Here is an 11,919-nt window from a genome sequence, read left to right as displayed (position 1 = left end):
GAGCTCAACCGTATTCTTTGTTCTTATCTTTTCTACCTTCTTTTTCTTGTTTTACAGATGCAGTACATTCTCAAACTTCTCTGTGGATACTACTTGGATTTTTATTTAAAACCTCCTTTAGTTCCCTGCGTTAGCTCTGCTTGTTCCATTTATCTTGTGATTTCTCCTTAATGTTCCAGCCTTTCCTCCTGTGTCTAATACTCCCTTTGTTTCCCGTTCATCTGTTTTTTTTTTTTATTTTCTCTCCTGTCCGTAAAAGTAATGACGGTACATCTTTAATATTAAGGAAATAGGCTATAAAAAAGTTCATTCTCAGAACTGGTTTTAGTAAAACCTCATTTGTGCTCCTTTGTGGCTGCATAATGAAGTTCCATGGGCTTGTTCACCTTCCAGTATTTCTCACTGACCAATTCCGAAGAGAAAGAGCCATTTAACACATTGAACTGGCCCCCTGCCTGTGGCTATGTAAATAGCATACTGCTTCTTACTGGCTGTATCAAGGTTCGTCTGGCTTGATTCTCCTTTGCTTCAAAGTTCTTCTAAAGCTAACCTCACAGCCAGATGCTTGGATAAATGATCAACAGTGGCATTACCTGAACTCTTCATGAATCTTGTCTGTGTACCGTCATCTTTTTCCATAAACGTGGAAAAAAGCCTCAGCACTAATTCAGTTTCACTAGCATGGTCCATTATGGGGTCAGATGTCACTTTCGCATTGCTGTTATCAAGTTCAAGCCCAGAATCATCAGATGCTTTGGTCTGTTTGTTACTAGGCGCTGCTTCCAATAGCTGTACATGCATGTTTTACTGCAGTGAGAGCTGTCTCCACTGACTTCTGCTCCACTATAATTTTCTATCTGTTTCCCACCTCACTGTAGCCTGCTCACGGCCTGTATCTCAGTCCTTCCTCGATGCTGTGGCCGAGTGCTTGCTGAGGGTTACGCTTGTTGATTCTAGCTAATGCTTTTTTTCTTGAGAAGCTTCATACTCACCATGACTTGGCTCAATTTTGCTGATGAGTGCATCAAAGTTTAGGTCTGATCTTAGTAATCTTTTGGAAACTAGCTTATCCCAACACGTTGTTGTTGTTTAGTCGCTCAGTGGTGTTCGACTCTTTGTGACCCATGGACTTGTGTACGCCAGGCTTCCCTGTCTATCACCAGCTCCCGGAGCTTGCCCAAACTCATGTCCATTGAATCAGTGATGCCATCCAACCATCTCATCCTCTGTTGTCCCCTTCTCCTCCTGTCTTCAATCTTTCCCAACATAAGGGTCTTTTCCAATGAGTCAGTTCTTCTTAAATTTTTAAATTCAAAATAATCAGTATGTCTCTGAGGCACATTTTGGGGCCACCTATGCTGGACACCACAATGGGCAGAGAAAGGACTATCAGTGACCGTCAGTGACCGTCTTGTATGGGGGAGGGTGATGTGGCCAGAAAGGGCTTCAGGGTGGGAGAGGGAGGGAGGCCTCATGACCCATCCTCTGCCCTTGTTCATACCCTTGGAGCAGCCGGTGGCAGTGGGGGCCTCCCTGGATGACACATTGGGTGATATGGGTGATGTTATGAGATGTCACCAGAAGGTTCTGGGTCGCCCTGACCTGCTTTACATTATCCTAAGGTGGGGTAGAGTTTACAGGTAAGCGAGAGGGAGAAGCCGGAGTGACTGGTGGACTTTCAGTTCAGTTCAGTTCAGTTCAGTCACTCGGTCGTGTCCGACCATTTGTGACCCCATGGACTGCAGCACGCCAGGCTTCCCTGTCCATCACCAACTCCCAGAGCTTGCTCAAACTCATATCCATCGAGTCGGTGATGCCATCCAACCATCTCATCCTCTGTTGTCCCCGTCTCCCCTTGCCTTCAGTCTTTCCCAGCATCGGGGTCTTTTCTAATGATTTGGTTGTTCACATCAGTTGGCCAAAGTATTGGAGCTTCAGCTTCAGCATCAGTCCTTCCGATGAATATTCAGGATTGATTCCCTCTAGGACTGACTGGTTTGATCTCCTTGCAGTCCAAAGGACTCTGAAAAGTCTTCTCCAATACCACAGTTCAAAAGCATCAATTCTTCAGTGCTCAGCCTACTTTCTGACAGGTAGAGCACTCTTTATTGCCACCTCTGAGGGCTGTGACAATGCAATCTACAAAAAAACACTGATATAAACAGTCTTTTGTGTGGTGTTCTTCAACATATCCAAACAAACTGGGCACATCAATTCACTGTGTAGACTTGAAGTGAAACCACAGTTTCTAAGCTATCTGTTATTGCCTCCTGAGGTGTTCATTCTAATTCATATAAACTGTGTTCCCATGTTTTGCTTAATGGCTGAGTTCTGTTTGTCTGCACAGCCCAAGATGTTGCGGCTCCTGCCCCAGCCTGGGGCTCCACTGGCCGCAGCTGGAGCAAGACTCGGGTACAAGCCTCTGAGGCTGCCAGTGCCGATGCATACTAGGGCAAGCCTCAGCTTCTGCAATGAAACTCTCCCGTTCATCTTTTGAAATCAGGCAACAAAGTCTCACTGGGAGCTACGTGTATGAGCAGACCTCGTCCATGAGCAGATGTTGCTTAAACGGGATGGGAGAGGAGCTGGTTATGAATCTTTGGTGGAGGGTGGGGGTGGGGGAGAAGGGGTCAAACACCAAGTGCAGAAGGCCTGACTCTGAGGCTGCTGCTGCTGCTAAGTCGCTTCAGTCGTGTTCAACTCTGTGCGACCCCATAGACGGCAGCCCACCAGGCTCCCCCGTCCCTGGGATTCTCCAGGCAAGAACACTGGAGTGGGTTGCCATTGCTTTCTCCAGACTCTGAGGTAGTAACACCCAACTAGCTGTCCTCATTCTGTCTAGATACTTGGCTCAATTTCTGTCAAGAAGAAACCTTTTGTTTTTAGACTGGCAACTAAACATTTGGCTGCCAGATCGTCTCCATGAAGGAGTCTGGGGTCAATGCTTCACCGTACGGAGCTTCAGTGGTTAGGCCTGCAAAGGAGGGATATTGCTAAGAGAGCGATGAGTGAAGACCAGCTTGGAGCAGGGAGCAGACCCCTCCCCCTGTGTACGACTACCCCTAGAGGCAGCAGGGAATGCAGCTGGCCCTCCCCAGGGTCAGCCCTCAGCCAAGGGGTAGGAGTCCTCAAAGAAAAGACCCAACCTCCCGCCCTTCGTCCTTGGAGGGCCTGTGCTTGGAGTGCCGGGCAGGACTGAGCCCCGACACCCTGATGAGCTCCTGCACGTGGCCTTTCCTCACCTGCCCTCTCACACCCCCGGGCCACCTCCCGGGGGTCCCATCAAGTGACCCAGCTGCACCCATGTCTGCCTCCAGTTCTGCTTTCAGGGAACCCCCAGCTAAGACACATCTCATAAAATAGTTGAACAGCCTGGATGGGAAAGGAACTGGGGGGAGGATGGATACATGTGCATGTTGGTCTGAGTCCCTTTGCTGTTCATCTGAAACTATCACAACATGGTTAATGGGCTATATGCCAATACAAAACAAAAATTAAAAAAAAAATTGACAGACATGGAGCTCCCATGCCTGCAGTGACAGTGACAGCCTTGGGAGTTCACAGGGTGTCAACTTCACTGCCCACTTTTCCGTCCATTCCTTCTGTTCCTTGCGAACCCTGTGTCCTGGGCACATCTGACCAACTCCAAAAGCACAGCTTTAATAACAGAGACTCCTGCAATGTCTGCCGAAGAGAGATGAAAATGAAGGTCCAGTGAAAGATCTGATACAACTGTTCACAAATATTCAGCAGCTTGACTGCCAACAGCCAGGAGGCAGAAGTGACCCAAATGCCATCAGCAGGTGAGAGGGGCCAATATGTGTCCACTCACACGATGGAGAAGCACTCCACTTTGAGAAGTGAAGTGCTGCCTGCTGCCCTGGATGACACTGGAAATGTGTTGGGTGACCGACACACACGCTGGATGGTCTCCGTTACAGTAAACATCCAGGTGACAAACCCACAGACAAGAAGCTGATTCGTGGTCTCTCAGAGCTGAATGGGAACAGGAATTGGCTAAAAGGGGCTTTAAAAAGGGATATTTTGAGGTGATGGAAATATTCTAAAAGTGGGTTACCCAGATGGCTGTGGAAGTGTTAGTTGCTCAGTTGAATCCAACTCTTTGCAACCCCATGGAGGACTCCTCTGTCCATGGAATTCTCCAGTCAAGAATACTGAAGTGGGTAAACATGCCTTTCTCCAGGGGATCTTCCCGACCCAGGGATCAAACCCAGGTCTCCTACATTGCAGGTGGATTCTTTACTATCTGAGCCACCAGGGGAGCTCACTGATGGCTATATAATTTGGTAAATTTACTAAAAATCACCAATTAAATACATGTCAAACAGATGAATTTTTATGTTTTTTTTATTGAGGTATTAGTGATGTACAATATTATATACGTGCAAGTGTGCAATAGTGAGTCACAATTTTTTATAACTTTATTTATTTTACTTTTGGCTGTGCTGGGTCCTCTTGCTGCACGGGCTTTCCTCTAGTTGCAGTGAGAGGGGCTACTCTCTAGGCGTGGTGCCGGGCCTTCTCGTTGCAGTGGCTTCTCTTGTTGCAGGGCACAGGCCCTAGGGTGCACAGGTTTCAATAGCTGCAGCACGTGGGCTCAGTAGCTGTGGCTCATGGGCTTAGTTGCCCCATGGCATGTGGTGTCTTCCCAGATCAGGAATTGAACCCACGCCTCCTGCATTGGCAGGTGGATTTTTTTTTTTTTTTAACCCCTGAGCCTCCATGGAAGCCTGTGATTCACAATTTGTAAAGGTTTTACTCCATATATAGTTATTATAAAATATTTGCTATACTCCCCATGTTGTACAAGATAGCCTGCTAGCTTATTGCATACCTAATGGTTTGTACCTCTTACTCCCCTATCCGTCTGTTGCCCCTCCCCCTGCCCTGTCCCCACGGTAACCACTGGCTTGTTCTTTGTATCTGTGAGACTGCTTCTTTTCTGTTATAGTCACTAGTTTGCGATATTTTTCAGAATCCACATACAAGTGTCATCATAAAGCGTTTGTCTTTCTGACTTATTTTACTTAGCATAATACCCTCCAAGGCCACCCATGGTTCGGTGAATGGCAGCGTCTGTTTCTTTTAATGGCTGAGTAGTATTCCATTGTATACAGGCATCCCAGCTTCTTTATCCATTTATCTCTCAATGGACACTTAGGTTGCTTCCACATCTTGGCTATTGTGAATAGCACTGCTATGAACATTGGGGTGCATGTGTCTTTTCTAGTTAGTTTTTTTTTTTAACACAGGTAAATTTTAATTCAGGTGGTGAAGCCACCGTGGGCGCCCACCTGCTTCCTGGGGTGGCAGAGGGAGGGGGCAGTGGGGCCTAGTGGGGATCCTTCGGGGCCACAATCCCCCCCCTGTGCTCGAAGGCAGCTGCTAGGTCATCGGCTTCCCACTGCCACCTGGGATGTGGCCTCATGCCTTCCTCGCTGTCATTTCTGTAACTCAAACAAGAAGAACTTAAACAAAAAAAAAGGCAGCCTAGAGGGAGCCCCACACGGGGTCCGGGGAACATTCTGTTTGGAGCCCCCATGGCTCTCTGTTCATGCAGGGAGGCAGCGTGACAGCCACACTCACAGCTTGCATCTGCCCCACAGGCACCCTGGATGGGGGGCATGTCTGCAGAGAGGGGAAAGCAGCCCGGCTGCATTCTGCAGCCTCCCTGTGCCTCCTCCGCCAAGGCCTGCAAAACTCTCCTGCCCAACCCCAGCCCACCCAGTGTAGGAAGCACCAAGGAGGTAGCCCCCATCCCAACCCCTCCTCAAGGCTGGACCTCTGCCTGCCAGTCACTCCCCACCACCACCACCACCACCCACCACCCAGCCCCCACCTAGGGCACCCTCCCCAGGGGCCAACGCCCCAACACACGGGAGGATGGAGAGGGTGATGACTGGTCCCAAAAGCACAAGGAAGAAAGAACCGTGAAGCAAGAGCTTGAGCAGCATCCTTCTATCTTCTTAATGTTATTTATCCAACTTTATATAAAAATAAGAGGAACTTTGAAAAGCAATTTTTTTTTTAGCCATTTAAGGCTTGATTCTAAGTGTAAGGAAATTCTCTCAGACTGTTAAAACTGCAATTACTGATTTTGTGTGAATGATTCTTCTAACACTTTAAACTTCTTGCACAGCAAAGCAGACAAAACACACCCAAGTATAATTATCACCAAAATTATGGCTACAGTTGCACAGAAATAGCTTCTAATCGATCCTGTTCACTTTCATTTTTGTATTTATTTCCAGACTTGTTTTTAAACCCTAACTTAAGCCCCTGCTTATTGTAAAGTTTTCCTGGAACGTGAGTAACATTAGGTTGACACGTCCTGGGGTTGTGGAAGTCCTCCAAGACCCAAAGGGAAAGCATTACCTGCTCAATCAATATTGTGACCCTGGGATGAACCCATTGGTTGATTTTTTACTTCTCAAAAAATATTTATTTATTTATATATCTATTTCTTTGGCTGTGCGGGGTCTTCGTTGCTGCACTTGGGATCAGTCTTCATTGAGGCCTGTGGGATCTTTTAGTTGTGGCATGAGAGATCTAAGTTCCCTGACCAGGGATCAAACCCAGGCCCCCTTGCACTGGGATCTCGGAGTCTTAGCCATTGGATGACCAGGGAAGTCCCAATTTTTGACTTTTTGTTAGGAAATTGTCAAATATTTATCAACGTTGACAGAAGAGCATAATACACATCCCAACGCCCATCACACTCACGGCCATTGTCAACACTGACCAGTGATCCATGCCCCTGACTACACTTGCCTGTCATGTGCTAAGACCCTGAGGCAGGAGTGGACCCGTGTGCTCCAAGCTTGGCTGCTGCGGGGTTCGGATCCTTGAAGGCCAGGATGAATGCAGTCAGGACATCCCTCAGGTGGTGCTTTGAGTGTGCTATAAGCCACCAGAAGGCTCTGGGTCACCCTGACCTGCTTTACATTATCCTAAGGTGGGGTAGAGTTTACACAATAAGCGAGGGGAGAAGCTGGAGTGACTGGTGGACTTTCAGTTCAGTTCAGTTCAGTTCAGTCGCTCAGTCGTGTCCGACTCTTTGTGACCCCATGGACTGCAGCACGCCAGGCTTCCCTGTCCATCACCAACTCCCAGAGCTTGTTCAAACTCAGGTCCATCAAGTCGATGATGCCATCCAACCATCTTATCCTCTGTTGTCCCCTTCTCCTCCCGCCTTCAATCTTTCCCAGCATCAGGGTCTTTTCAAATGAGTCAGTTCTTCACATCAGGTGGCCAAATTATTGGCGTTTTAGCTTCAGCATCAGTCCTTCCAATGAATATTCAGTACTGATTTCTTGTAAGCAAGGGGGGTGGCCGCAGTGACCCATAGAGTGTGGATTAGGTCAGACACAGGACGTAAACTCAGATGTGGCTCGTGAAGATGCAGGCGGTTACACAGAGAAATGTTCACAGATGCGTGTCTGCACACGGGTCAGTGTTTCCTTGCTCAGTCAGCTCAGAGGGCCTAGAAGCAATGACCCCCGCAGCAGTGAGTAAGCTTCTCAGATGAGTCTCCAGTGAAAGGAACCAGGGCTCCTCCTGGAGAAATGGTAGGAAATAAACAAGATGAGCCTGGAGCATTTGTGGTGCCAGAAAGAAGCAACATGCTGAAAACAAACAACAAAATCCCACACTGATCAGGGTATCAGTATCGGCTCATTACTGTCACAGATGGACCACACTGATGCATGACCTTAACAACAGGTAGGAACAGGGAACTGGCTCAGGGCTGAGAAAGGAGTGCAACCAGGCTCTTTATTGTCATCCTGTTTATTTAATTTATATGTAGAGCACATTGTGAGAAATGCCAGGCTGGATGAGTTCCAAGCTGGAATCAAGATTAGCAGGAAAAATTTTAACAACCTCAGATATGCAGATGATACTACTCTAATAGCAGAAAGTGAAGAGGAACTGAAGAATCTCGATGAGGGTGAAAAAGGAGAGTGAAAAAGCCGGCTTAAAAACTAAGATCATGGCATCCAGTCCCATCAATTCATGGCAAATAGAAGGGGAAAGGGTGGAAGCAGTGACAGATTTTCTCTTCTTGGGCTCTAAAATCACTGCAGATGGTGACTGCAGTCATGAAATTAGAAAACGATTGCTACTTGGCAGAAAAGCTATAACAATCCTAGACAGTGCATTAAAAAGCAAAGACATCACTTTGCATTTGTACATAAATGTCTGTATAGTCAAGGCTATGGTCTTTCCAGTAGTCACGTATGGTTTTGAGCTGGACCATAAAGAAGGCAGAGTGCTGAGAAACTGATGCTTTTGAACTGTGGTGTAGGCTCATGCTGAGAATCCCTTGGACGGCCAGGACATCAAACCAGTCAATCCTTAGGGAAATCAGTCCTGAATATTCATTGGAAGGACTGATACTGAAGCTGAAGCTTCAATACTTTGGCCACCTGATGCAAACAGCTGAGGCACTGGAAAAGACCCTGATGCTGGAAAAGATTGAAGGCAGGAGAAGAAGGGAATGACAGAGGGTGAGATGGTTGGATGGCATCACTGACTCGATGGACATGAGTTTGAGCAAGCTCTGGGAGTTGGTGATGGACAGGGAGGCCTGGCGTGCTGCAGTCCATGGGGTCTGAAGAGTCAGACATGACTTGGCGACTGAACAGCAACAATAACAACAGGGAAAACCGGGCACGGGGCAGACGGGAACCTCTACGCCATCTTCACAGTTTTCCTGTAAATCTAAAACGTAAAGTCTATTTAAAACAAACGGCGGTTCTGACCACTCTGGGCGTCAGAGTGGAAACGTGGGGAGGCGGGGCTTCCACAGGCAGAGAAGCCTCAGCACCACGGTCAGGGTCTTCCTCTTGGGGTCGGGGAGGATGCGTAGATCTCGGTCTGTGTTCCTGCTGTCTCTCCCCAGATGTCCCAAACCAACAGAGCTCTGTCCCCACGTGTCACCAGGGGAGGCGGTAGTGAGCAGGCCCCTCCCAGCTCGGTGGCCCCAGCCCCAGGTGGGATGTCACGGGGCAGCACCTGGGCTGTCCCAGGGAGGTGGGTGGCCTCAGCTGTCCACTGATGTGAGGAAGCATGCAGAGCAGGGTGCGGGGTGACCTGGGGCAGGAGAGCCTGTCACCTGTCACCTGGACCCCAGACTGGTGGTCCAGGCTAATGCTGCACTCGAAGTCAGTTTTGGGCCAGGCCACTCGGTGCTTCAGCTTTTATTTATTCTCAATGCTGCAACCCAACTTTGGGGTCTCACAGAGAAACACCAGAAAATAAAGCATAGTCAAGCTCTTCCCCGGCCCTGAGCCTGAGGGCGACACTCCCCAGGCACCAGAGGTCCTGTCCCTGTTGGATGTCCAGCCACAGGCCCCATCTGCCCTGGGTTCTCAGATGCTGGCAAAAGCTCCAGGACCGGGCAGCAGGACATGCCCACTTGCAGGCTGGGCCCCCAGGAGCAGCCCAGCTTCTTGCAATCCCTGGGTCCCTGGCAGAGGAAAGCCACTAGAGGCCCCAGCCAGGACACCCCTCTGCTCCCCAGGGTGCAGCCCCAACCTCGACATCCCAGGAGTGGCTGCTGTTGGGTCATCACCCAGCTCCCAGACTGGAACTTGAGAACCGAGTGGGAATAACCTTTCAGGCAACTGGCTTCTAGGCTTCTATGGGGTGGATTTATATCTGCTGTCACTGAGAGTGTTCGCTGAGCTCATGAGAACACAGCATAGATGGTATTTATTTATTTGTTGGCTGTGCTGGGTCTTACCTGCAGCACGAGGTATCTTGGTTGCATCGTGAGGGATCTTTTCAGTGTGGCACACAGACTCTATTTTTGGTGAATGAGTTTAGTTGCTCCACAGCATGTGGGATCTTAGTTCCTCTACCAGGGATCGAACATGTATTCCCTGAATTGGAAGGCGGATTCTTTACCACTGGACCACCAGTTTATGTGGTAAATTACCACACATAGAGGTAATTTAAAGAGAAAACAAATTACTGAGGTGTGCTGATGTCTTATATGAACGATCAAAAGAATTTCACAGCTTCTGGGCTGGAAGGCAAGTCCCTCAGAGAGGCAGGGTGGGAGTCCAGTACAGCCCCAGAATTGCCAGCTCAAGCTGGGGAAGTGGGCAGGACAGAAGGCCCTTCCTCAAAACATACCCAGGGTCTACAGCCATACCACCCTGAACATGCCTGATCTCGTCTCAAAACAGACCCAGGAAAGGACTTGGGACAGGTGGCCAGCCGCCCACTGAGGGCCTGGAAGGGCGGGCCAAGAGGCCAGAGGAGGAGGCCTTGTGAACACCAGGTGGCCGCGTGCTCCTTGCAGTGAGGCCGCCCCGAGGGCAGCTGTGGACACACCTGGCTCTCTACATGCCCCTGGAGGTGGGCTGCACAGGGCTGAGGGTGGCATAGGGGACACGGATGTCCAAGGTGGTGGGGTGAGGCACCCGGGGTGGGGTCCCTGGAGCAGACTGTAAGGGCTGTCTCCCCTCTCCCCTACCACCCTCATCTTCCTCCTCCCCCGCCCCATCTCCCCACTCCCCCAACACCCCAATCTCCCCTCACCCCCAGCTGCAGCAGGGTCTGCCTGGAGCTGCCTGTGACATGGGCCACACAGGTACAGGTGGTCAGGGCAGGACACTCAGGGCCCTCTGGCCCCCCACGGCCAGAGCTGTGCCCCCACTGGCAGAGTCCAAGTTCCAGCCTCTCCCCACCAGGCCCATTTTTTCCGTGGGGCCTGGTTCTGGTGGGAGTTGGGAGGAGGGCTCTATGGGTGCGGGGGTGGGGAGCTCAGGGTCCAAGTGCTGCTCTTGGAACATGAGGGGCGGCCGGTGTGGGGTACGGGTGTCACATCACCCAACCAGCTCGCTTACGTCCCCCTCCCCCTGGGATATTCCTGGGGCAGGAGAGGGGGAAATAGGCTGATTCCGGAATCTTCTGTGAGTGGGACCCTGGTGCCAAGATCCTTTCAAAGAGCAGGAAAGCCTCGGCCAGGGTGGGGCTTTCCTCCTGTTTCCAGGGCCGGTGCCCGGCCACAGGCCCCACTGGTCTGGATCTTCAAAGGGACCCAGAGCTGCCCAAGTGCTGGGCACCCCATCTGGCTCCTTTGGGTCTCATGGTCTGAGGTCTGAGAGTTGGACCTCTGTTCTCATGCCTGGACGGTGGCCCCTGACCCCAAGGCCTCCAGGGGACAGGAGTCAGAGACTCTGGGCACCGAGTGGCGGTGACCTTGCAGCCCCCACCCGCATCCTGCCTGTGGCCGGCCTTGACCGTCATGCCAGGTCTCCAGACCCAGCAGGTCGTGTGGCTTAAATGCCTCTTGCCCGAAGCTGCCAGACTTTCCCGTGTGTTGGCCAAACCCCCCAGAGCGCCGGCAGCCGCGTGCAGGATTTCAACCCCATTTCACAGCTAGACCTCCCCCTAAGTGGCTGTTTTGTAAGAGTCTGGCTAAACCTCAAGGATGCCGCCGAGGACAGGACTCAGGGACCCAACCAGAGGATGGGGGCCAGGGGAGGGTGGTGCAGGGAGACCAGCCCCCATCACAGCAGCTTCTCCCCTGGAGTGGGGGCACGCATTCCGATGAAGGACTCAGGGCCATCGGGAAGCTGGTTGGGGGCTGGCTGCCTCATCTTTGGGAAACAGCCGTGTTCTCTCTGGTGCGGTTTGAAATCAATGGCATGGATGGTGGTGGCCAGATGTGGTAAACCGGGGCCTCCCAAGCAGGCCAGGGGTGCCTGTCCTTCCTTACGGACACCAGCCTGAGTGAGGGAGCCTCCCTTCACCTCAGTGGCTGCTGGGGCCTCTGAAGCCCCCCTCAACTCCCAGCATGCATCTCTTGGCCCAGCACGACTGTGCTCCGTGGGGATGACAAGGAGCTCGGGGTTGGAATCCAGCCTTGCTCTGGACAACAGGCTG

The 11,919-nt window shown here is 50.8% G+C and overlaps 1 pseudogene; it reads right to left on the bottom strand.

Annotated features, from left to right (window-relative positions):
* Window positions 1-304: 304 nt before the first annotated feature.
* Window positions 305-9,793, bottom strand: LOC120868404 (annotated as a pseudogene).
* Window positions 9,794-11,919: the final 2,126 nt, after the last annotated feature.

The sequence above is a fragment of the Oryx dammah genome, unplaced genomic scaffold (assembly GCF_014754425.2).
Source record: "Oryx dammah isolate SB20612 unplaced genomic scaffold, SCBI_Odam_1.1 HiC_scaffold_2, whole genome shotgun sequence".
Classification (NCBI taxonomy): domain Eukaryota; kingdom Metazoa; phylum Chordata; class Mammalia; order Artiodactyla; family Bovidae; genus Oryx; species Oryx dammah.
The sequence above is the reverse complement of the archived record's forward strand: the minus strand, read 5'-3'. Positions and strand labels throughout refer to the sequence as shown.